The sequence below is a fragment of the Scyliorhinus torazame genome, unplaced genomic scaffold, assembly GCF_047496885.1.
Source record: "Scyliorhinus torazame isolate Kashiwa2021f unplaced genomic scaffold, sScyTor2.1 scaffold_1804, whole genome shotgun sequence".
Lineage (NCBI taxonomy): Eukaryota > Metazoa > Chordata > Chondrichthyes > Carcharhiniformes > Scyliorhinidae > Scyliorhinus > Scyliorhinus torazame.
Genome location: NW_027309531.1, coordinates 1 through 24,648, shown reverse-complemented (window position 1 = coordinate 24,648; position 24,648 = coordinate 1). Strand labels below are relative to the sequence as shown.

Below are 24,648 nucleotides of genomic sequence, written 5' to 3'. Positions count from 1 at the left end.
GGTATAATGGCTGGCTCCAATCGCTCTGGAGATTTGAAAGATGCGCAGAAGTCGATTCCCACAGGCACCATTCTTGCCATTGGTACCACCTCCCTGGTCTGTATCCTTTACAATGATCGCTCTGTCCGCAGCACAGTGCGGCGCTCCCTCAGTACTGACCCTCTGACAGTGCGGCACTCCCTCAGTACTGACCCTCTGACAGTGCGGCACTCGCTCAGTACTGACCCTCTGACAGTGCAGCACTCCCTCAGTACTGACCCTCTGACAGTGCGGCGCTCCCTCAGTACTGACCCTCCGACAGTGCGGCGGTCCCTCAGTACTGACCCTCTGACAGTGCGGAGCTCCCTCAGTACTGACCCTCTGACAGTGCGGCGCTCCCTCAGTACTGACCCTCTGACAGTGCGGAGCTCCCTCAGTACTGACCCTCTGACAGTGTGGCACTCCCTCAGTACTGACCCTCTGACAGTGCGGCGCTCCCTCAGTACTGACCCTCTGACAGTGCGGCGCTCCCTCAGTACTGACGCTCTGACAGTGCAGCACTCCCTCAGTACTGACCCTCTGACGGTGCGGCACTCCCTCAGTACTGACCCTCTGACAGTGCAGCACTCCCTCAGTACTGACCTTCTGACAGTCCGGCGCTCCCTCAGTACTGACCCTCTGTCAGTGCGGCGCTCCCTCAGTACTGACCCTCTGACAGTGCAGCACTCCCTCAGTACTGACCCTCTGACAGTTCGGCACTCCCTCAGTACTGACCCTCTGACAGTGCAGCACTCCCTCAGTACTGACCCTCTGACAGTGCGGCAGTCCCTCAGTAGTGACCCTCTGACAGTGCAGCATTCCCTCAGTACTGATCCTCTGACAGTGCGGCACTCCCTCAGTACTGACTCTCTGACAGTGCAGCACTCCCTCAGTACTGACCCTCTGACAGTGCAGCACTCCCTCAGTACTGACCCTCTGACAGTGCAGCACTCCCTCAGTACTGACCCTCTGACAGTGCGGCACTCCCTCAGTACTGACCCTCTGACAGTGCAGCACTCCCTCAGTACTGACCCTCTGACAGTGCGGCACTCCCTCAGTACTGACCCTCTGACAGTGCGGCACTCCTACATCACTGACCCTCTGACAGTGCGGTGCTCCCTCAGTACTGACCCTCTGACAGTGCGACACTCCCTCAGCGCTGACCCTCTGACAGTGCAGCGCTCCCTCAGTACAGACCCTCTGACAGTGCAGCACTCCCTCAGTACTGACCCTCTGACAGTGCGGCACTCCCTCAGTAGTGACTCTCTGACAGTGCGGCACTCCCTCAGCACTGACCCTCTGACAGTGCGGCGCTCCCTCAGTACAGACCCTCTGACAGTGCAGCGCTCCCTCAGTACAGACCCTCTTGACAGTGCGGCACTCCCTCAGTACTGACCCTCTGACAGTGCGGCACTCCCTCAGTACTGACCCTCTGACAGTGCGGCACTCCCTCAGTACTGACCCTCGGACAGTGCAGCACTCCCTCAGTACTGACCTTCTGACAGTGCGGCGCACCCTCAGTACTGACCCTGTCAGTGCGGCGCTCCCTCAGTACTGACCCTCTGACAGTGCGGCACTCCCTCAGTACTGACCCTCTGACAGTGCGGCACTCCCTCAGTACTGACCCTCTGACAGTGCGGCACTCCCTCAGTACTGACCCTCTGACAGTGCAGCGCTCCCTCAGTACTGACCCTCTGACAGTGCGGCACTCCCTCAGTACTGACCCTCTGACAGTGCAGCGCTCCCTCAGTACTGACCCTCTGACAGTGCGGCACTCCCTCAGTACTGACCCTCTGACAGTGCGGCACTCCCTCAGTACTGACCCTCTGACAGTGCGGCGCTCCCACAGTACTGACCCTCTGACAGTGCGGCACTCCCTCAGTACTGACCCTCTGACAGTGCGGCACTCCCTCAGTACTGACCCTCTGACAGTGCGGCACTCCCTCAGTACTGACCCTCTGACAGTGCGGCACTCCCTCAGTACTAACCCTCTGACAGTGCAGCGCTCCCTCAGTACTGACCCTCCGACAGTGCGGCACTCCCTCAGTACTGACCCTCTGACAGTGCAGCGCTCCCTCAGTACTGACCCTCGGACAGTGCAGCACTCCCTCAGTACTGACCTTCTGACAGTGCGGCGCACCCTCAGTACTGACCCTGTCAGTGCGGCGCTCCCTCAGTACTGACCCTCTGACAGTGCGGCACTCCCTCAGTACTGACCCTCTGACAGTGCGGCACTCCCTCAGTACTGACCCTCTGACAGTGCGGCACTCCCTCAGTACTGACCCTCTGACAGTGCAGCGCTCCCTCAGTACTGACCCTCTGACAGTGCGGCACTCCCTCAGTACTGACCCTCTGACAGTGCAGCGCTCCCTCAGTACTGACCCTCTGACAGTGCGGCACTCCCTCAGTACTGACCCTCTGACAGTGCGGCACTCCCTCAGTACTGACCCTCTGACAGTGCGGCACTCCCTCAGTACTGACCCTCTGACAGTGCAGCACTCCCTCAGCACTGACCCTCTGACAGTGCAGCGCTCCCTCAGTACTGACCCTCCGACAGTGCGGCACTCCCTCAGTACTGACCCTCTGACAGTGCGGCGCTCCCTCAGTACTGACTCTCTGACAGTGCGGCACTCCCTCAGTACTGACCCTCTGACAGTGCGGCACTCCCTCAGTACTGACCCTCTGACAGTGCGGCACTCCGTCAGTACTGACCCTCTGACAGTGCAGCACTCCCTCAGTACTGACCCTCTGACAGTGCGGCACTCCCTCAGTACTGACCCTCTGACAGTGCGGCGCTCCCTCAGTACTGACCCTCTGACAGTGCGGGACTCCCTCTGTACTGACCCTCTGACAGTGCAGCGCTCCCTCAGTACTGACCCTCTGACAGTGCGCCACTCCCTCAGTACTGACCCTCTGACAGTGCGGCACTCCCTCAGTACTGACCGTCTGACAGTTCGGCACTCCCTCAGTACTGACCCTCTGACAGTGCGGCGCTCCCTCTGTACTGACCCTCTGACAGTGCAGCGCTCCCTCAGTACTGACCCTCTGACAGTGCAGCACTCCCTCAGTACTGACCCTCTGACAGGGCGGCACTCCCTCAGTACTGACCCTCCGACAGTGCGGCACTCCCTCAGTACTGACCCTCTGACAGTGCGGCGCTCCCTCTGTACTGACTCTCTGACAGTGCGGCACTCCCTCAGTACTGACCCTCTGACAGTGCGGCGCTCCCTCAGTACTGACCCACTGACAGTGCAGCACTCCCTCAGTACTGACCCTCTGACACGGCAGCACTTCCTCAGTACTGACCCTCTGACAGTGCAGCACTCCCTCAGTACTGACCCTCTGACAGTGCAGCACTCCCTCAGTACTGACCCTCTGACAGTGCGGCACTCCCTCAGTACTGACCCTCTGACAGTGCAGCACTCCCTCAGTACTGACCCTCTGACAGTGCGGCACTCCCTCAGTACTGACCCTCTGACAGTGCGGCACTCCTACATCACTGACCCTCTGACAGTGCGGTGCTCCCTCAGTACTGACCCTCTGACAGTGCGACACTCCCTCAGCGCTGACCCTCTGACAGTGCAGCGCTCCCTCAGTACAGACCCTCTGACAGTGCAGCACTCCCTCAGTACTGACCCTCTGACAGTGCGGCACTCCCTCAGTAGTGACTCTCTGACAGTGCGGCACTCCCTCAGCACTGACCCTCTGACAGTGCGGCGCTCCCTCAGTACAGACCCTCTGACAGTGCAGCGCTCCCTCAGTACAGACCCTCTTGACAGTGCGGCACTCCCTCAGTACTGACCCTCTGACAGTGCGGCACTCCCTCAGTACTGACCCTCTGACAGTGCGGCACTCCCTCAGTACTGACCCTCGGACAGTGCAGCACTCCCTCAGTACTGACCTTCTGACAGTGCGGCGCACCCTCAGTACTGACCCTGTCAGTGCGGCGCTCCCTCAGTACTGACCCTCTGACAGTGCGGCACTCCCTCAGTACTGACCCTCTGACAGTGCGGCACTCCCTCAGTACTGACCCTCTGACAGTGCGGCACTCCCTCAGTACTGACCCTCTGACAGTGCAGCGCTCCCTCAGTACTGACCCTCTGACAGTGCGGCACTCCCTCAGTACTGACCCTCTGACAGTGCAGCGCTCCCTCAGTACTGACCCTCTGACAGTGCGGCACTCCCTCAGTACTGACCCTCTGACAGTGCGGCACTCCCTCAGTACTGACCCTCTGACAGTGCGGCGCTCCCACAGTACTGACCCTCTGACAGTGCGGCACTCCCTCAGTACTGACCCTCTGACAGTGCGGCACTCCCTCAGTACTGACCCTCTGACAGTGCGGCACTCCCTCAGTACTGACCCTCTGACAGTGCGGCACTCCCTCAGTACTAACCCTCTGACAGTGCAGCGCTCCCTCAGTACTGACCCTCCGACAGTGCGGCGCTCCCTCAGTACTGACCCTCTGACAGTGCGGCACTCCCTCAGTACTGACCCTCTGACAGTGCGGCACTCCCTCAGTACTGACCCTCTGACAGTGCGGCGCTCCCACAGTACTGACCCTCTGACAGTGCGGCACTCCCTCAGTACTGACCCTCTGACAGTGCGGCACTCCCTCAGTACTGACCCTCTGACAGTGCGGCACTCCCTCAGTACTGACCCTCTGACAGTGCGGCACTCCCTCAGTACTGACCCTCTGACAGTGCGGCACTCCCTCAGTACTGACCTTCTGACAGTGCGGCGCACCCTCAGTACTGACCCTGTCAGTGCGGCGCTCCCTCAGTACTGACCCTCTGACAGTGCGGCACTCCCTCAGTACTGACCCTCTGACAGTGCGGCACTCCCTCAGTACTGACCCTCTGACAGTGCGGCACTCCCTCAGTACTGACCCTCTGACAGTGCAGCGCTCCCTCAGTACTGACCCTCTGACAGTGCGGCACTCCCTCAGTACTGACCCTCTGACAGTGCAGCGCTCCCTCAGTACTGACCCTCTGACAGTGCGGCACTCCCTCAGTACTGACCCTCTGACAGTGCGGCACTCCCTCAGTACTGACCCTCTGACAGTGCGGCACTCCCTCAGTACTGACCCTCTGACAGTGCAGCACTCCCTCAGCACTGACCCTCTGACAGTGCAGCGCTCCCTCAGTACTGACCCTCCGACAGTGCGGCACTCCCTCAGTACTGACCCTCTGACAGTGCGGCGCTCCCTCAGTACTGACTCTCTGACAGTGCGGCACTCCCTCAGTACTGACCCTCTGACAGTGCGGCACTCCCTCAGTACTGACCCTCTGACAGTGCGGCACTCCGTCAGTACTGACCCTCTGACAGTGCAGCACTCCCTCAGTACTGACCCTCTGACAGTGCGGCACTCCCTCAGTACTGACCCTCTGACAGTGCGGCGCTCCCTCAGTACTGACCCTCTGACAGTGCGGGACTCCCTCTGTACTGACCCTCTGACAGTGCAGCGCTCCCTCAGTACTGACCCTCTGACAGTGCGCCACTCCCTCAGTACTGACCCTCTGACAGTGCGGCACTCCCTCAGTACTGACCGTCTGACAGTTCGGCACTCCCTCAGTACTGACCCTCTGACAGTGCGGCGCTCCCTCTGTACTGACCCTCTGACAGTGCAGCGCTCCCTCAGTACTGACCCTCTGACAGTGCAGCACTCCCTCAGTACTGACCCTCTGACAGGGCGGCACTCCCTCAGTACTGACCCTCCGACAGTGCGGCACTCCCTCAGTACTGACCCTCTGACAGTGCGGCGCTCCCTCTGTACTGACTCTCTGACAGTGCGGCACTCCCTCAGTACTGACCCTCTGACAGTGCGGCGCTCCCTCAGTACTGACCCACTGACAGTGCAGCACTCCCTCAGTACTGACCCTCTGACACGGCAGCACTTCCTCAGTACTGACCCTGTGACAGTGCGGCACTCGCTCAGTACTGACCCTCTGACAGTGCGGCACTCCCTCAGTACTGACCCTCTGACAGTGCGGCACTCCCTCAGTACTGTCCCTCTGACAGTGCGGCACTCCCTCAGTACTGACCCTCTGACAGTGCGGCACTCCCTCAGTACTGACCCTCTGACAGTGCGGCACTCCCTCAGTACTGACCCTCTGACAGTTAGCACTCCCTCAGTACTGACCCTCTGACAGTGCGGTACTCCCTCAGTACTGACCCTCTGACAGTGCGGCACTCCCTCAGTACTGACCCTCTGACAGTGCGGCACTCCCTCAGTACTGACCCTCTGACAGTGCGGCACTCCCTCAGTACTGACCCTCTGACAGTGCGGCGCTCCCTCAGTACAGACCCTCTGACAGTGCAGCGCTCCCTCAGTACAGACCCTCTGACAGTGCGGCACTCCCTCAGTACAGACCCTCTGACAGTGCGGCACTCCCTCAGTACTGACCCTCTGACAGTGCGGCGCTCCCTCAGTACTGACCTTCTGACAGTGCGGCGCTCCCTCAGTACTGACCCTCTGTCAGTGCGGCGCTCCCTCAGTACTGACCCTCTGACAGTGCGGCACTCCCTCAGTACTGACCCTCTGACAGTGCGGCACTCCCTCAGTACTGACCCTCTGACAGTGCGGCACTCCCTCAGTACTGACCCTCTGACAGTGCAGCGCTCCCTCAGTACTGACCGTCTGACAGTGCGGCACTCCCTCAGTACTGACCCTCTGACAGTGCAGCACTCCCTCAGTACTGACCCTCTGACAGTGCAGCGCTCCCTCAGTACTGACCCTCTGACAGTGCGGCACTCCCTCAGTACTGATCCTCTGACAGTCCGGCACTCCCTCAGTACTGACCCTCTGACAGTCCGGCAGTCCCTCAGTACAGACCCTCTGACAGTGCGGCACTCCCTCAGTACTGATCCTCTGACAGTGCAGCACTCCCTCAGCACTGACCCTCTGACAGTGCAGCGCTCCCTCTGTACTGACCGTCTGACAGTTCGGCACTCCCTCAGTACTGACCCTCTGACAGTGCGGCGCTCCCTCTGTACTGACCCTCTGACAGTGCGGCGCTCCCTCAGTACTGACCCTCTGACAGTGCAGCACTCCCTCAGTACTGACCCTCTGACAGGGCGGCACTCCCTCAGTACTGACCCTCCGACAGTGCGGCACTCCCTCAGTACTGACCCTCTGATAGTGCGGCGCTCCCTCAGTACTGACTCTCTGACAGTGCGGCACTCCCTCAGTACTGACCCTCAGACAGTGCGGCGCTCCCTCAGTACTGACCCACTGACAGTGCGGGACTCCCTCTGTACTGACCCTCTGACAGTGCAGCGCTCCCTCAGTACTGACCCTCTGACAGTGCGGCGCTCCCTCAGTACTGACCCTCTGACAGTGCGGCACTCCCTCAGTACTGACCCTCTGACAGTGCGGCGCTCCCTCTGTACTGACCCTCTGACAGTGCTGCGCTCCCTCAGTACTGACCCTCTGACAGTGCGGCACTCCCTCAGCACTGACCCTCTGACAGTCAGCACTCCCTCAGTACTGACCCTGTGACAGTGCGGCGCTCCCTCAGTACTGACCCTCTGACAGTGCAGCACTCCCTCAGTACTGACCCTCTGACAGTGCGGCACTCCCTCAGTACTGACCCTCTGACAGTGCAGCACTCCCTCAGTACTGACCCTCTGACAGTGCGGCACTCCCTCAGTACTGAGTCTCTGACAGTGCGGCGCTCCCTCAGTACTGACCCTCTGACAGTGCGGCATTCCCTCAGTACTGACCCTCTGACAGTGCGGCGCTCCCTCAGTACTGACCCTCTGACAGTGCGGCGCTCCCTCAGTACTGACCCTCTGACAGTGCGGCACTCCCTTGGTACTGACCCTCTGACAGTGCGGCACTCCCTCAGTACTGACCCTCTGACAGTGCGGCGCTCCGTCAGTACTGACCCTCTGACAGTGCGGCACTCCCTCAGTACTGACCCTCTGACAGTGCGGCACTCCCTCAGTACTGACCCTCTGACAGTGCGGCACTTCCTCAGTACTGACCCTCTGACAGTGCGGCGCTCCCTCAGTACTGACCCTCTGACAGTGCGGCACACCCTCAGTACTGACCCTCTGACAGTGCAGCACTCCCTCAGTACTGACGCTCTGACAGGGCGGCACTCCCTCAGTACTGACCCTCTGACAGTGCGGCACTCCCTCAGAACCGACCCTCTGACAGTGCAGCACTCACTCAGTACTGACCGTCTGACAGCGCGGCACTCCCTCAGTACTGACCCTCTGACAGTGCAGCTCTCACTCAGCACTGACCCTCTGACAGTGCGGCACTCCCTCAGTACTGACCCTCTGACAGTGCAGCACTCCCTCAGTACTGACCCTCTGACAGTGCGGCACTCCCTCAGTACTGACCCTCTGACAGTGCGGCACTCCCTCAGTACTGACCCTCTGACAATGCGGCACTCCCTCAGTACTGACCCTCTGACAGTGCGGCGCTCCCTCAGTACTGACCCTTTGACAGTGCGGCGCTCCCTCAGTACTGACCCTCTGACAGTGCGGCGCTCCCTCAGTACTGACCCTCTGACAGTCCGGCACTCCCTCAGTACTGACCCTCTGACAGTGCGACGCTCCCTCAGTACTGACCCTCTGACAGTGCGGCACTCCCTCAGTACTGACCCTCTGACAGTGCGGCACTCCCTCAGTACTGACCCTCTGACAGTGCAGCGCTCCCTCAGTACTGACCGTCTGACAGTGCGGCACTCCCTCAGTACTGACCCTCTGACAGTGCAGCGCTCCCTCAGTACAGACCCTCTGACAGTGCAGCTCTCCCTCAGTACAGACCCTCTGACAGTGCAGCGCTCCCTCAGTACAGACTCTCTGACAGTGCGGCACTCCCTCAGTACAGACCCTCTGACAGTGCGGCACTCCCTCAGTACTGACCCTCTGACAGTGCAGCACTCCCTCAGTACTGACTCTGTGACAGTGCGGCACTCCCTCAGTACTGATCCTCTGACAGTCCGGCACTCCCTCAGTACTGACCCTCTGACAGTCCGGCAGTCCCTCAGTACAGACCCTCTGACAGTGCGGCACTCCCTCAGTACTGATCCTCTGACAGTGCAGCACTCCCTCAGCACTGACCCTCTGACAGTGCAGCGCTCCCTCTGTACTGACCGTCTGACAGTTCGGCACTCCCTCAGTACTGACCCTCTGACAGTGCGGCGCTCCCTCTGTACTGACCCTCTGACAGTGCGGCGCTCCCTCAGTACTGACCCTCTGACAGTGCAGCACTCCCTCAGTACTGACCCTCTGACAGGGCGGCACTCCCTCAGTACTGACCCTCCGACAGTGCGGCACTCCCTCAGTACTGACCCTCTGATAGTGCGGCGCTCCCTCAGTACTGACCCTCTGACAGTGCGGCACTCCCTCAGTACTGACTCTCTGACAGTGCGGCACTCCCTCAGTACTGACCCTCAGACAGTGCGGCGCTCCCTCAGTACTGACCCTCTGACAGTGCGGCACTCCCTCAGTACTGACCCTCTGACAGTGCGGCGCTCCCTCTGTACTGACCCTCTGACAGTGCTGCGCTCCCTCAGTACTGACCCTCTGACAGTGCGGCACTCCCTCAGCACTGACCCTCTGACAGTCAGCACTCCCTCAGTACTGACCCTGTGACAGTGCGGCACTCCCTCAGTACTGTCCCTCTGACAGTGCGGCACTCCCTCAGTACTGTCCCTCTGACAGTGCGGCACTCCCTCAGTACTGACCCTCTGACAGTCAGCACTCCCTCAGTACTGACCCTCTGACAGTGCGGCACTCCCTCAGTGCTGACCCTCTGACAGTGCGGCGCTCCCTCAGTACTGACCCTCTGACAGTGCGGCACTCCCTCAGTACTGACCCTCTGACAGTGCGGCATTCCCTCAGTACTGACCCTCTGACAGTGCGGCGCTCCCTCAGTACTGACCCTCTGACAGTGCGGCGCTCCCTCAGTACTGACCCTCTGACAGTGCGGCACTCCCTTGGTACTGACCCTCTGACAGTGCGGCACTCCCTCAGTACTGACCCTCTGACAGTGCGGCGCTCCGTCAGTACTGACCCTCTGACAGTGCGGCACTCCCTCAGTACTGACCCTCTGACAGTGCGGCACTCCCTCAGTACTGACCCTCTGACAGTGCGGCACTTCCTCAGTACTGACCCTCTGACAGTGCGGCGCTCCCTCAGTACTGACCCTCTGACAGTGCGGCACACCCTCAGTACTGACCCTCTGACAGTGCAGCACTCCCTCAGTACTGACGCTCTGACAGGGCGGCACTCCCTCAGTACTGACCCTCTGACAGTGCGGCACTCCCTCAGTACCGACCCTCTGACAGTGCAGCACTCACTCAGTACTGACCGTCTGACAGCGCGGCACTCCCTCAGTACTGACCCTCTGACAGTGCAGCTCTCACTCAGCACTGACCCTCTGACAGTGCGGCACTCCCTCAGTACTGACCCTCTGACAGTGCAGCACTCCCTCAGTACTGACCCTCTGACAGTGCGGCACTCCCTCAGTACTGACCCTCTGACAGTGCGGCACTCCCTCAGTACTGACCCTCTGACAATGCGGCACTCCCTCAGTACTGACCCTCTGACAGTGCGGCGCTCCCTCAGTACTGACCCTTTGACAGTGCGGCGCTCCCTCAGTACTGACCCTCTGACAGTGCGGCGCTCCCTCAGTACTGACCCTCTGACAGTCCGGCACTCCCTCAGTACTGACCCTCTGACAGTGCGACGCTCCCTCAGTACTGACCCTCTGACAGTGCGGCGCTCCCTCAGTACTGACCCTCTGACAGTGCTGCACTCCCTCAGTACTGACCCTCTGACAGTGCGGCACTCCCTCAGTACTGACCCTCTGACAGGGCGGCACTCCCTCACTACTGACCCTCTGACAGTGCAGCTCTCTCTCATCACTGACCCTCTGACAGTGCAGCACTCCCTCAGTACTGACCCTCTGACAGTGCGGCACTCCCTCAGTACTGACCCTCTGACAGTGCAGCACTCCCTCAGTACTGACCCTCTGACAGTGCAGAGCTCCCTCAGTACTGACCCTCTGACAGTGCAGGGCTCCCTCAGTGCTGACCCTGTGACAGTGCGGCACTCCCTCAGTACTGACCCTCTGACAGTGCAGCACTACCTCACTGCTGACCCTCAGACAGTGCAGCCCTCCCTCAGTACTGACCCTCTGACAGTGCGGCGCTCCCTCAGTACTGACCCTCTGACAGTGCAGCTCTCCCTCAGTACTGACCCTCTGACAGTGCGGCACTCCCTCAGTACTGACCTGCTGACAGTGCGACACTCCCTCAGTACTGATCCACTGACAGTGCAGCACTCCCTCAGTACTGACCCTCTGACAGTGCATTACTCCCTCAGTACCGACCCTCTGACAGTGCGGCGCTCCCTCAGTACTGACCCTCTGACATTGCAGCACTCCCTCAGTACTGACTCTCTCTCAGTGCATTACTCCCTCAGTACTGACCCTCTGACAGTGCGGTGCTCCCCCAGTACTGACCCTCTGACAGTGCAACACTCCCTCAGTACTGACCCTCTGACAGTGCAGCTCTCTCTCAGCACTGACCCTCTGACAGTGCAGCACTCCCTCAGTACTGACCCTCTGACAGTGCGGCACTCCCTCAGTACTGACCCTCTGACAGTGCAGCACTCCCTCAGTACTGACCCTCTGACAGTGCAGAGCTCCCTCAGTACTGACCCTCTGACAGTGCAGAGCTCCCTCAGTGCTGACCCTCTGACAGTGCGGCACTCCCTCAGTACTGACCCGCTGACAGTGCAGCACTCCCTCAGTACTGACCCTCTGACAGTGCGGCACTCCCTCAGTACTGACTCTCTATCAGTGCATTACTCCCTCAGTACTGACCCTCTGACAGTGCGGCACTCCCTCAGTACTGACCCTCTGACAGTGCGGCACTCCCTCAGTACTGACCCTCTGACAGTGCGGTGCTCCCTCAGTACTGACTATCTGACAGTGCGGCACTCCCCCAGTACTGACCCTCTGACAGTGCAGCACTCCCTCAATTCTGACCCTCTGACAGTGCGGCGCTCCCTCAGTACTGACCCTCTGCCAGTGCGGCACTCCCTCAGTACTGACCCTCTGACAGTGCGGCACTCCCTCAGCACTGACCCTCTGACAGTCAGCACTCCCTCAGTACTGACCCTCTGACAGTGCGGCCCTCCCTCAGTACTGAGTCTCTGACAGTGCGGCACTCCCTCAGTACTGACCCTCTGACAGTGCGGTGCTCCGTCAGTACTGACCCTCTGACAGTGCGGCACTCCCTCAGTACTGACCCTCTGACAGTGCGGCACTCCCTCAGTACTGACCCTCTGACAGTGCGGCACTCCCTCAGTACTGACCCTCTGACAGTGCGGCACTCCCTCAGTACTGACCCTCTGACAGTGCAGCACTCCCTCAGTACTGACGCTCTGACAGGGCGGCACTCCCACAGTACTGACCCTCTGACAGTGCGGCACTCCCTCAGTACCGACCCTCTGGCAGTGCAGCACTCCCTCAGTACTCACCCTCTGACAGTGCAGCACTCCCTCAGTACTGACCCTCTGACAGTGCAGCTCTCTCTCAGCACTGACCCTCTGACAGTGCAGCACTCCCTCAGTACTGACCCTCTGACAGTGCAGCACTCCCTCAGTACTGACCCTCTGACAGTGCAGAGCTCCCTCAGTACTGACCCTCTGACAGTGCAGAGCTCCCTCAGTACTGACCCTCTGACAGTGCGGCACTCCCTCAGTACTGACCCTCTGACAGTGCAGCACTCCCTCAGTACTGACCCTCTGACAGTGCGGCACTCCCTCAGTACTGACCCTCTGACAGTGCGGCACTCCCTCAGTACTGACCCTTTGACAGTGCGGCTCTCCCTCAGTACTGACCCTCTGACAGTGCGGCACTCCCTCAGTACTGACCCTCTGACAGTGCGGCACTCCCTCAGTACTGACCCTCTGACAGTGCGGCACTCCCTCAGTACTGACCCTCTGACAGTGCGGCACTCCCTCAGTACTGACGCTCTGACAGTGCGGCAGTCCCTCAGTACTGACCCTCTGACAGTGCGGCGCTCCCTCAGTACTGACCCTCTGACAGTGCGGCGCTCCCTCAGTACTGACCCTCTGACAGTGCGGCGCTCCCTCAGTACTGACCCTCTGACAGTGCGGCACTCCCTCAGTACTGACCCTCTGACAGTGCGTCACTCCCTCAGTGCTGACCCTCTGACAGTGCGGCACTCCCTCAGTACTGACCCTCTGACAGTGCGGCACTCCCTAAGTACTGACCCTCTGACAGTGCGGCACTCCCTAAGTACTGACCCTCTGACAGTGCGGCACTCCCTCAGTACTGACCCTCTGACAGTGCGGCGCTCCCTCAGTACTGACCCTCTGACAGTGCGGCACTCCCTCAGTACTGACCCTCTGACAGTGCAGCACTCCCTCAGTACTGACCCTCTGATAGTGCAGCACTCCCTCAGTACTGACCCTCTGACAGTGCGGCGCTCCCTCAGTACTGACCCTCTGACAGTGCGTCACTCCCTCAGTGCTGACCCTCTGACAGTGCGGCACTCCCTCAGTACTGACCCTCTGACAGTGCGGCACTCCCTAAGTACTGACCCTCTGACAGTGCGGCACTCCCTAAGTACTGACCCTCTGACAGTGCGGCACTCCCTCAGTACTGACCCTCTGACAGTGCAGCACTCCCTCAGTACTGACCCTCTGACAGTGCGGCACTCCCTAAGTACTGACCCTCTAACAGTGCGGCACTCCCTCAGTACTGACCCTCTGACAGTGTGGCACTCCCTCAGTCCTGACCCTCTCACAGTGCTGCGCTCCCTCAGTACTGACCCTCTGACAGTGCAGCACTCCCTCAGTACTGACCCTCTGACAGTGCGGCACTCCCTAAGTACTGACCCTCTAACAGTGCGGCACTCCCTCAGTACTGACCCTCTGACAGTGCAGCACTCCCTCAGTACTGACCCTCTGACAGTGCGGCACTCCCTCAGTACTGACCCTCTGACAGTGCGGCACTCCCTCAGTACTGACCCTCTGACAGTGCGGCACTCCCTCAGTACTGACCCTCTGACAGTGCGGCACTCCCTCAGTACTGACCCTCTGACAGTGCGGCACTCCCTCAGTACTGACCCTCTGACAGTGCGGCACTCCCTCAGTACTGACGCTCTGACAGTGCGGCAGTCCCTCAGTACTGACCCTCTGACAGTGCGGCGCTCCCTCAGTACTGACCCTCTGACAGTGCGGCGCTCCCTCAGTACTGACCCTCTGACAGTGCGGCGCTCCCTCAGTACTGACCCTCTGACAGTGCGGCACTCCCTCAGTACTGACCCTCTGACAGTGCGGCACTCCCTATGTACTGACCCTCTGACAGTGCGGCACTCCCTAAGTACTGACCCTCTGACAGTGCGGCACTCCCTCAGTACTGACCCTCTGACAGTGCGGCGCTCCCTCAGTACTGACCCTCTGACAGTGCGGCACTCCCTCAGTACTGACCCTCTGACAGTGCAGCACTCCCTCAGTACTGACCCTCTGATAGTGCAGCACTCCCTCAGTACTGACCCTCTGACAGTGCGGCGCTCCCTCAGTACTGACCCTCTGACAGTGCGTCACTCCCTCAGTGCTGACCCTCTGACAGTGCGGCACTCCCTCAGTACTGACCCTCTGACAGTGCGGCACTCCCTAAGTACTGACCCTCTGACAGTGCGGCACTCCCTAAGTACTGACCCTCTGACAGTGCGGCACTCCCTCAGTACTGACCCTCTGACAGTGCAGCACTCCCTCAGTACTGACCCTCTGACAGTGCGGCACTCCCTAAGTACTGACCCTCTAACAGTGCGGCACTCCCTCAGTACTGACCCTCTGACAGTGTGGCACTCCCTCAGTCCTGACCCTCTCACAGTGCTGCGCTCCCTCAGTACTGACCCTCTGACAGTGCAGCACTCCCTCAGTACTGACCCTCTGACAGTGCGGCACTCCCTAAGTACTGACCCTCTGACAGTGCCGCACTCCCTCAGTACTGACCCTCTGACAGTGCGGCACTCCCTCAGTAGTGACCCTCTGACAGTGCGGCACTCCCTCAGTACTGACTCTCTGACAGTGTGGCACTCCCTCAGTACAGACCCTCTGATAGTGCGGCACTCCCTCAGTACTGACCCTCTGACAGTGCGGCGCTCCCTCAGTACTGACCCTCTGACAGTGCCGCACTCCCTCAGTACTGACCCTCTGACAGTGCGGCACTCCCTCAGTAGTGACCCTCTGACAGTGCGGCACTCCCTCAGTACTGACTCTCTGACAGTGTGGCACTCCCTCAGTACAGACCCTCTGATAGTGCGGCACTCCCTCAGTACTGACCCTCTGACAGTGCAGCACTCCCTCCGTACTGACCCTCTGACAGTGCGGCACTCCCTCAGTACTGACCCTCTGACAGTGTGGCACTCCCTCAGTACAGACCCTCTGATAGTGCGGCACTCCCTCAGTACTGACCCTCTGACAGTGAGGCACCCCCTCAGTACTGACCCTCTGACAGTGCGGAACTCCCTCAGTACTGACTCTCTGACAGTGCGGCACTCCCTCAGCACTGACCCTCTGACAGTGCGGCACTCCCTCAGTACTGACCCTCTGACAGTGCGGCACTCCCTCAATACTGACCCTCTGACAGTGCGGCACTCCCTAAGTACTGACCCTCTGACAGTGCGGCACTCCCTCAGTACTGACCCTCTGACAGTGCAGCACTCCCTCAGTACTGACCCTCTGACAGTGCGGCACTCCCTAAGTACTGACCCTCTAACAGTGCGGCACTCCCTCAGTACTGACCCTCTGACAGTGTGGCACTCCCTCAGTCCTGACCCTCTCACAGTGCTGCGCTCCCTCAGTACTGACCCTCTGACAGTGCAGCACTCCCTCAGTACTGACCCTCTGACAGTGCGGCACTCCCTAAGTACTGACCCTCTGACAGTGCCGCACTCCCTCAGTACTGACCCTCTGACAGTGCGGCACTCCCTCAGTAGTGACCCTCTGACAGTGCGGCACTCCCTCAGTACTGACTCTCTGACAGTGTGGCACTCCCTCAGTACAGACCCTCTGATAGTGCGGCACTCCCTCAGTACTGACCCTCTGACAGTGCGGCGCTCCCTCAGTACTGACCCTCTGACAGTGCCGCACTCCCTCAGTACTGACCCTCTGACAGTGCGGCACTCCCTCAGTAGTGACCCTCTGACAGTGCGGCACTCCCTCAGTACTGACTCTCTGACAGTGTGGCACTCCCTCAGTACAGACCCTCTGATAGTGCGGCACTCCCTCAGTACTGACCCTCTGACAGTGCAGCACTCCCTCCGTACTGACCCTCTGACAGTGCGGCACTCCCTCAGTACTGACCCTCTGACAGTGTGGCACTCCCTCAGTACAGACCCTCTGATAGTGCGGCACTCCCTCAGTACTGACCCTCTGACAGTGAGGCACCCCCTCAGTACTGACCCTCTGACAGTGCGGAACTCCCTCAGTACTGACTCTCTGACAGTGCGGCACTCCCTCAGCACTGCCTTTGTGCTGGAACGGGAGTTGGACCCCCCCCCCAACACGAGTCAGAGGCCGAGCTCTGCCCAGTCAGCCGCCAACGGCCTTCCGCTCACGTCGAGCCGCCCTTCCTGCCGACACGACGCTGACCACGAGGCCTCGGGGAAGGTTACAGAGGAGATTCCCAGGAATGTTTGGAGGGGGGGGGGAGGAGGAGATGAGGGCGCGCAGGAATGAGGGGAGCTTGCGAAGGATGCGGCGGTCGACGTTTACTCGACAACGGGGTTTTTCTCAGCGAGAGCAGAATTATGAGGGGGTGCGGGGGGGGGGGGGGGGACGAGAACGCAAGTTCAAAGTGAGGGGTGGGAGTTTCGGGGGAGGGAGTTGAGGGAAAACTTTTTTACCCAGAGGGTGGCGAGGGTCTGGAACGCAGTGTCTGGGAGGGAGGGGGTAGAGGTCGGTTGCCTCGCATGCTTGACGACGTACCTGGACGGGCGCTTGGCAACGTCTTGGCACTCGAGGCTTCGGGCAATGGGATTAGGATTGGCAGGTCAGGGGTCGGGACCGACTCGATGGGCCGAAAGGCCTTCTCTGCACTGTGTGGCTCTGTGGTTCCCTCTCCCTCTCTCTGATGGCTTGACGTGCCCCTCCACCCCGTGGCACCCCCCCTCCCCCCACCTCAAGCCCGGTTGTACCCCTTGACGCCGCCACAAGATGTCAGCAGCATCATCCTGTTCGGAGCCTGCGTGGATGGGGTGGTCCTTCGCGACAAGTAAGTTCTCCCCGGCGTGTTATCGGAAGAATGGGGAATGTCGGGGGGTTTCGGAGATGAGCCCTTGGAGATAATCCTGGGTCAGTGCGTTCGAACGCCGTGGGCACGTTTCTGAAGAAGCCCGGTTTGAAAGACAGCTGGGCCTTTCGGGAGCCACAGGTGCTATTGAAGCAGCGTAAAAGGTGGGGGGGGCTTTTATTTCTAGGAAGAGGGTTCCCCCGCGGGGGGGGGTTTTGTGCGGGACGCGCAGAATCCAGCACTCGTTTTAAGGATGCAAAGAAAGAACGTTTATTTGCAATAACATGTGTACACAACAACAGCACCATCGCTTGCTGCTCACTCCTCCCTGCTGGTTCCAAACTGGCCAGCTTTATTTATCCAGGGAGTCTGCTAACGATTTCTCCGCCCCCCCCCCCCCCTTCCCCTCATTGGGGAAGCTCAGACTCCCACAGGATTGCGGGATCGTTGTTAGTCCCCACCAAATGGTAAGCAGGCAGGTTATAACGGGGGGGTGGGGGGGGGGGTCGGATGATGGCGTTATTGGGAGGCGGAGCCGGGAGACGACGCAGCCCGCGTGCCGGGGATCGGGGAGGTAGCCGCGCGAGCGGGAGGCGAGCTGGAAACGAGCTCGGGGGAGGCGGGGGCAGGTCTCTTTCTTCAAAGCACTTTCAAAAGGGTCTCCGTATCGGAGCGTCCAGGCATCTCTGGACAGCGGGTATTCCTGAATGCTCACTATATTGGAAAGTGGATTGAGAGTGGAGATGGTTCTGTTGATTGATTGGAAGTAAAGATCGCCGTTAAGCGACATTCCCTCTGTATTGCTTCGCATTGTTTAAGGGGTGATCCTGAGTTATTTATGGTGTGATGTTAAAGATGTGTTAATCCTTGGTCAGTAGCAAAGTTTGTGTTAATTTCCCACCTCCGCGAGATCATTCGGAGAGAGGAATACTTTCCTCACAGTCTTAGAAAGTTATAATGCAACATTGGGGTTTCCATCTCGTGTGGCAGTCGATGTCTGGTTGTAAAATCTTTTACCTGGGGTATGGGAGCCGACATCTAATAATAATCTGTCATAATCTTGATTGCCACAAGTCGGCTTACATTAACACGGCAATGAAGTTACCGTGAAAAGACCCTAGTCGCCACGCTCCGGCGCCTGTTCGGGTACACGGAGGGAGGATTCAGAATGTCCAATTCACGGGGCAGCACGGTAGCATTGTGGATAGCACAATTGCTTCACAGCTCCAGGGTCCCAGGTTCGATTCCGGCTTGGGTCACTGTCTGTGCGGAGTCTGCACATCCTCCCCGTGTCTGCGTGGGTTTCCTCCGGGTGCTCCGGTTTCCTCCCACAGTCCAAAGATGTGCAGGTTAGGTGGATTGGCCATGATAAATTGCCTTTAGTGTCCAAAATTGCTCTTAGTGTTGGGTGGGGTTACTGGGTTATGGGGATAGGGTGGAGGTGTTGAGTTTGGGTAGGGTTCTCTTTCCAAGAGCCGGTGCAGTCTCGATGGGCCGAATGGCCTCCTTCTGCACTGTAAATTCTAATGATAACAGCACGTCTTTCGGGACTTGTGGGAGGAAACCGGAGCACCCGGAGGAAACCCACGCAGACACGGGGAGAACGTGCAGCCTCCGCACAGACAGTGACCCAAGCCGGGAATCGAACCTGGGACCCTGGCGCTGTGAGGCAGCAGTGCTAACCACTGTGCTACTGTGCCGCACCTGGCACCTAACTGTCCCTCGCTGATTGGGGAGGCGGGGTGGGGCCTCCCCGCTGGTCGGGGAAATCAATAACACGAGGCGGGTGGGGAGGCAGTGTCAGGATTGGGATTCGGCCATTTTGCACCGGGGGCGGGGTGGGGGTTCGGGCGGCCATGTTGCCGCTGGCCAGAGATGCCGGTGACCTGGGGGTCGGGGCAGGGCCGCTAACCTTCCGGCACTTTGAAGTCCAGGACAATAATCAGACCTTGGTTCGGGCGGAACCTGATCCACTCGCGTTTATAGAAAGTTTAAAATCCGGAACGCAAGATTATTCCGTTGGAGTTTGTCACGACAGCAGTTAAAACTTATATAATGGGGATGGATTGGATGGGTAAGGGTTTGTAAGTTAGCACACTGGGATAAATCGCTGGCTTTGAAAGCAGACCCAGGCAGGCCAGCATGCACGGTTCAATTCCCGTAACAGCCTCCCCGAACAGGCGCCGGAATGTGGCGACTAGGGGCTTTTCACGGTAACTTCATTTGAAGCCGACTTGTGACAATAAGCGATTTTCATTTCATTTCATTTTCAAATTATAAGGCCATAGGAGCAGAATCAGGCCACTCGGCCCATCGAGTCTGCTCCGCTATTCAATCATGGCTGATATTTTCTCATTCCCATTCTCCTGCCTTCTCCCCATAACCCCTGATCCCCCTTATTAATCAAGAACCTATCTATCTCTGTCTTAAAGACACTCCGTGATTTGGCCTCCACAGCCGTCTGCTGCAAAGAGTTCCACAGATTCACCACCCTCTGGCTGAAGAAATCCCTCCTCGTCTCTGTTTTAAAGGATCGTCCCTTTAGTCTGAGATTGTGTCCTCTGCTTCTAGTTTTTCCTACAAGTGGAAACATCCTCTCCACGTCCACTCTATCCAGGCCTCGCAGTGTCCTGTAAGTTTCAATAAGATCCCCCCTCATCCTTCTAAACTCCAACGAGTACAGACCCAGAGTCCTCAACCGTTCCTCATACGACAAGCTCTTCATTTCAGGGATCATCCTTGTGAACCTCCTCTGGACCCTTTCCAAGGCCGTCACGTCCTTCCTTAGATACGGGGCCCAAAACCGCTCACAATCCTCCAAATGGGGTCTGACCAGAGCCTCAAGCAGCCTCAGGAGTACATCCCTGGCCTTGCGTCCCTCACTGAAACACCCTGAAGTTTAGTCCTTTTGGCGGGGGAGGTGTGGCCCTGCTGATTTATTTTTACTTCTGGCTTTGACCCACGGATGCCGAATGGGCGTGTCTTTAGGTCCAGCAGCAGCAGCGAGAGGGAGGATGAGGAATGCGAAAAGTTGAAACGCAGTAGGTGGAGCTGCTCGTGGGAGTCAGACTTTATGGCACCCGAGAGGTGGAGCAGGACTCGTTTCGATTGGTTGGCGGCTGACCGATAACGGCCAAAGACTTTTACTTTCACCTGTATTATTTCATCCGCAAGCGTACGGAATCCTTGCCGTCATTGGCCGGGGCATCGAGTATAACAACTGGCAACTCATGCTGCAGCTGTATAGAACCTTGGTACGGCCGCACTTGGAATGTTGCCCACAATTCTGGTCACCGCACCACCAGGAGGATGTGGAGGCTTTGGAGAGGGTGCAGAGGAGGTCTACCAGGATGAACATAGAACGTTATGTCCTTCGGCCCTCGATGTTGCGCCGACCTGTGAAACCACTCTAAAGCCCATCCACACTATTCCCTTATCGTCCATATCTCTATCCAATGACCATTTGAATGCCCTTAGTGTTGGCGAGCCCACTGGATGCTGTCAGGTCTGGAGGGTGTTAGCTATGTGGCTTAATAGACTCGGACTGTTTTCCATTGGAAAGACGGAGGTTGAGGGGCGACCTGATAGAGGTCGACAAGATTACGAGGGGCATGGATAGAGTGGATGGGCAGGCTCTCTTTCCCAGGGCGGAGGGGTCAGTGGTTTAAGGTCCGTGGGGCAAAGTTTAGAGGAGAGGTGCGAGGCAGGTTTTTAACGCAGAGGGGTGGGGAGTGTCTGGAACGCGTTGCCGGGGGGGTGTTGTGGGAGCAGATACATTAACGGCGTTCAAAAGGCATCTTGACAAACGGGGAGGATGGGTATGGAGGGATACGGCACAAGGAAGTGTTGAGGGTTTTGGCCAAGGTTGGTATCATGACTGGTACAGGCTTGGAGGGGCCGAAGGGCCTGTTCCTGTGCTGTATTGTTCTTTGTCCTATTTCAACCCTCTCGTCCCCTCTGTGTTTGTTTGTCGTGTGTGAGTAGAGGGTGGGGGGAAAGTTAAAGTGGGGAGTTAGGACCTTAGTTAATAGTTAACCAGTTGTATTTGCTGCTTATTTCATTCCAGTTATTATTCATAAAAATGTTAATTGTGTTTGAATTTACTAACCTGGTGACTGTAAATTAGTCCTCAGAAAGAAAAATAAAATTGCTTATAATTACCAGTTAAACGACCCTTCACAATCCTAACTGCGAACCGTTATCCCCTCTCGAGCAAAACCCATCTTTGGTCAGAATCCACTTTGAAATGCAGCTCGCGGAGCCGGGAGGACCTGCTGTGTCTCGGATAAACCGCTTTGTGTGCGAGAGAGAGGGGAGATCTTTCAGGAAGCAGCTTGCACCCGATATTGGCAGGTGGAGCAGACTCGAGGGGCCGAATGACAGTCTCCTGCTTTGTTTTCTGGTTCGGGGGGGGGGGGCGCGCAGTCGGAGGTCGCTGACTCTGTGCGCTCTGCTGCCCCTGCAGGTTTGGAGAGGCGGTGCAAGGGAACCTGGTGGTGGGGGACGTTGTCCTGGCCCTCGCCCTGGATTATCGTCATCGGCTCCTTCTTCTCGACGTGCGGAGCAGGGCTGCAGAGCCTGACGGGGGCTCCTCGCCTGCTGCAGGCCATCGCCAAGGACAACATCATCCCCTTCCTCCGGGTTAGTACCCGCTCCGCCTGCCCCTCCCTCACCGGGGCCCAGCTCACACTCCCCCTCCCTCACCGGGGCCCGGCACACACTCCCTCACCGGGGCCCGGCTCCCCCTCCCTCACCGGGGGCCGGCTCACACTCCCCTCACCGGGGCCCGGCTCCCCCCTCCCTCACCGGGGGCCCGGCACACACTCCCTCACCGGGGCCCGGCCCGGCACACACTCCCTCACCGGGGCCAGGCACGCACGCCCCCTCCCTCACCGGGGCCCGGCACGCACTCCCCCTCCCTCACCGGGGCCCGGCACGCACCTCCCCCCTCCCTCACCGGGGCCCGGCACACACTCCCTCACCGGGGCCCAGCCTCACACTCCCTCACCGGGGCCCGGCCCGGCACACACTCCCTCACCGGGGGCCCGGCACGCACTCCCCCCTCCCTCACCGGGGCCCCGGCACGCACCTCCCCCTCCCTCACCGGGGCCCGGCACGCACTCCCCCCTCCCTCACCGGGGCCCGGCACGCACTCCCCCTCCCTCACCGGGGCCCGGCACGCACTCCCCCTCCCTCACCGGGGGCCCGGCTCACACTCGCCCTCCCTCACCGGGGGCCCGGCCCGGCACACACTCCCCCTCCCTCACCGGGGGCCCGGCTCACACTCCCCCCTCCCTCACCGGGGCCCGGTTCACACTCGCCCTCCCTCACCGGGGCCCGGCTCACACTCCCCCTCCCTCACCGGGGCCCGGCTCACACTCCCCCTCCCTCACCGGGGCCCGGCTCACACTCCCCCTCCCTCACCGGGGCCCGGCTCACACTCGCCCTCCCTCACCGGGGCCCGGCCCGGCACACACTCCCCCCTCCCTCACCGGGCCCGGCACACACTCCCCCTCCCTCACCGGGGCCCGGCACACACTCCCCCTCCCTCACCGGGGCCCGACACACACTCTCTCACCGGGGCCCGGCTCACACTCCCCCCTCCCTCACGGGGGCCCGGCACACACTCCCCCTCCCTCACCGGGCCCGGCACGCACTCCCCCTCCCTCACCGGGGCCCGGCCCGGCACGCACTCCCCCTCCCTCACCGGGGCCCGGCCCGGCACACACTCCCCCTCCCTCACCGGGCCCGGCTCACACTCGCCCTCCCCTCACCGGGGCCCGGCACACACTCCCCCCCTCCCTCACCGGGCCCGGCTCACACTCGCCCTCCCTCACCGGGGCCCGGCTCACACTCCCCCTCCCTCACCGGGGCCCGGCTCACACTCCCCCTCCCTCACCGGGGCCCGGCACACACTCCCCCTCCCTCACCGGGGCCCCGGCTCTCACACCCCCTCCCTCACCGGGGCCCGGCACACACTCCCCCTCCCTCACCGGGGCCCGGCTCACACTCCCCCTCCCTCACCGGGGCCCGGCTCACACTCCCCCTCCCTCACCGGGGCCCGGCACACACTCCCCTCCCTCACCGGGGCCCGGCACACACTCCCCCTCCCTCACCGGCCCGGCACACACTCCCCCTCCCTCACCGGGGCCCGGCACACACTCCCCCTCCCTCACCGGGGCCCGGCACACACTCCCCTCCCTCACCGGGGCCGGCACACACTCCCCCTCCCTCACCGGGGCCCGGCCCGGCACACACTCCCCTTCCCTCACCGGGGCCCGGCCCGGCACACACTCCCCCCTCCCTCACCGGGGCCCGGCACACACTCCCCCTCCCTCACCGGGCCCGGCACGCACTCCCCCTCCCTCTCACCGGGGCCCGGCCCCGGCACGCACTCCCTCTCCCTCACCGGGGCCCGGCCCGGCACACACTCCCCCCTCCCTCACCGGGCCCGGCTCACACTCGCCCTCCCTCACCGGGGCCCGGCACACACTCCCCCTCCCTCATCGGGCCCGGCTCACACTCGACCTCCCTCACCGGGGCCCGGCTCACACTCCCCCTCCCTCTCCGGGGCCCGGCTCACACTCCCCCTCCCTCACCGGGGCCCGGCACACACTCCCCCCTCCCTCACCGGGGCCCGGCTCACACTCCCCCTCCCTCACCGGGGCCCGGCACACACTCCCCCTCCCTCACCGGGCCCGGCTCACACTCCCCCTCCCTCACCGGGGCCCGGCTCACACTCCCCCTCCCTCACCGGGGCCCGGCACATACTCCCCCTCCCTCACCGGGCCCAGCTCACACTCCCCCTCCACACCGGGGCCCGGCTCACACTCCCCCTCCCTCACCGGGCCCGGCACACACTCCCCCTCCCTCACCGGGGCCCGGCACACACTCCCCCTCCCTCACCGGGGCCCGGCTCCCCCTCCCTCACCGGGGCCCGGCTCACACTCCCCCTCCTCACCGGCCCGGCTCACACTCCCCCCTCCTCACCGGGGCCCGGCTCACACTCCCCCTCCCTCACCGGGGCCCGGCTCACACTCGCCCTCCCTCACCGGCCCGGCTCACACTCCCCCTCCCTCACCGGGGCCCGGCTCACACTCCCCCTCCCTCACCGGGGCCCGGCTCACACTCACCCTCCCTCACCGGGCCCCGGGCTCACACTCCCCCTCCCTCACCGGGGCCCGGCTCACACCCCCTCCCTCACCGGGCCCGGCACACACTCCCCCTCCCTCACCGGGCCCCGGCACACACTCCCCCTCCCTCACCGGGCCCGGCTCACACTCCCCCTCCCTCACCGGGGCCCGGGCTCACACTCCCCCTCCCCTCACCGGGGGCC

At 60.8% G+C, this 24,648-nt stretch overlaps 1 long non-coding RNA gene across 1 annotated transcript; it reads left to right on the top strand.

The window, feature by feature from the left end:
- On the top strand, positions 1–21,950 carry LOC140407681 (uncharacterized). The gene is made up of 3 exons (XR_011939754.1): positions 1–100; positions 17,237–17,294; positions 21,778–21,950. It is a non-coding gene; the product is annotated as an uncharacterized lncRNA (long non-coding RNA).
- Positions 21,951–24,648: the final 2,698 nt, after the last annotated feature.